Below are 1,632 nucleotides of genomic sequence, written 5' to 3' on the forward strand. Positions count from 1 at the left end.
TGATCTTTAGTTTCATTATTAAATACAGTTTTCTTTAATTTAAATTTTGCTGAAAACAGCCATATTGCTTTGAGTGTAAATGAAGGTAGATGAACATTAATGGTGTCAGTTCGCAGCTGTTGTTGAGTTAAATAATTACTGCTCACTCCTCCGATTCTCACTTCAGAAATTCCTATGTTCAGTTAGAAACACAAAGCACTTCTCTTCGTTATTAGAATCAGGGTCTGGCTGGAGAACTTACATGTGGCATAAGACATTGAAATCGGCTCAACTTCTGTTGATTAAACAGAACCAGTTTACTTTTGAGAGGAGTCCAGAAGCTCTGTTGTTTTTTGAATTTATTACATGTTCTTAAAAGCTTCTAAATTAATGCTACATTAATTACTGGTGGGTATGCCCCCTGCAGCATATGTTGCTATTAATTGTATCCATTATCACAAAATAAACATCTCTTTATAAAAACAAATGATGCTTCATTTTAATATGTGGCTTGAAACACCCTCCCTCGCAGCTGTTGCTACTTCTGTTTTGGTACTTTTCCTACAAAGGACCACCTGTTACAATAGACATTTCATTTGTTTTTATTTGTTTTACTTAGTAAACAAACCTCAACCCTTCAAAGAAGAAATTCTCAAACTTTCCTTCCTAGATTGAATCACCTGAAGAGATAGAAAAATTCAAAATCCCTAACATTATGGTTGAAGGTTTGACCATCACCATGGGCAGGGCATAAGTCTCATGTTTGAGCGTGAGACCCAGGCTTCAGTAGTTTTAAGTCTGTTTAGGTGACTCCCATGTTCAATCAATTTAGAGAATCTCTACTTTGAAATAAGGTGATCATAAAAAACTGAAGTCACAGTTGAAATTTTTTTTCCAGTCAGAAATTCTCAATAGGACGGTTATTTTACAACCATTATTTGTTAGCCTTGACCCTCAAAAGAGTTGTGTTGAATTGTTTATCTTGGAAGATGTTGGTCTATCTCAGACTTCTGGGCTATTTGTTTAAGAACCAAGGTTGGTTGGTATTTAATTAAGGCAAAACCAATATCCTTCTGCAATTGGTGGTTTTGTTCTTTTGCATTGGCTTGGGTGTGACAGCCTGTGGGCTGCACATACAAAGGCACAGAAGATAATAATTATACCATAACCATTACATACATAACTATAGTTATGAACTGCATGTCTCAATACAAAAAAATTAGTTTGATTCTAGTCCCTTACCTTAGGAAATTTAAGATTTGTTTGTAGTTCAGAGGAGTATCTGATACTATTGGATTATCTAGTAGCCATGGCAGAAAATGTGAGGTGGTAAACCCCTAGTTAACATTGTTTCTGAAAGTCATTCTGGGGTAAGCTATTCTTCCAACTCTGGCAAGGTTCTGGCCAATGGCATAAAAGGGTATTAGCACTATATCGCTTATTATTTTCCTACCTCAATATTCCTTTGGTTTCATGAATTCAATGAGATATTTATAACTATCCATAAAAAATTGTGAAATACTCAGTATAATATATCATATCTCCTAGAAACAGAGAATGCATTTTCCCATCATCTAGGTAGAAATTATTTAGTAAGTACATTGTTTTTATTTTTAAAGTTATTTTGATATGGAATTATTTTTAATATAATTC

This window comes from Sorex araneus, chromosome 3 (assembly GCF_027595985.1).
Source record: "Sorex araneus isolate mSorAra2 chromosome 3, mSorAra2.pri, whole genome shotgun sequence".
NCBI lineage: Eukaryota > Metazoa > Chordata > Mammalia > Eulipotyphla > Soricidae > Sorex > Sorex araneus.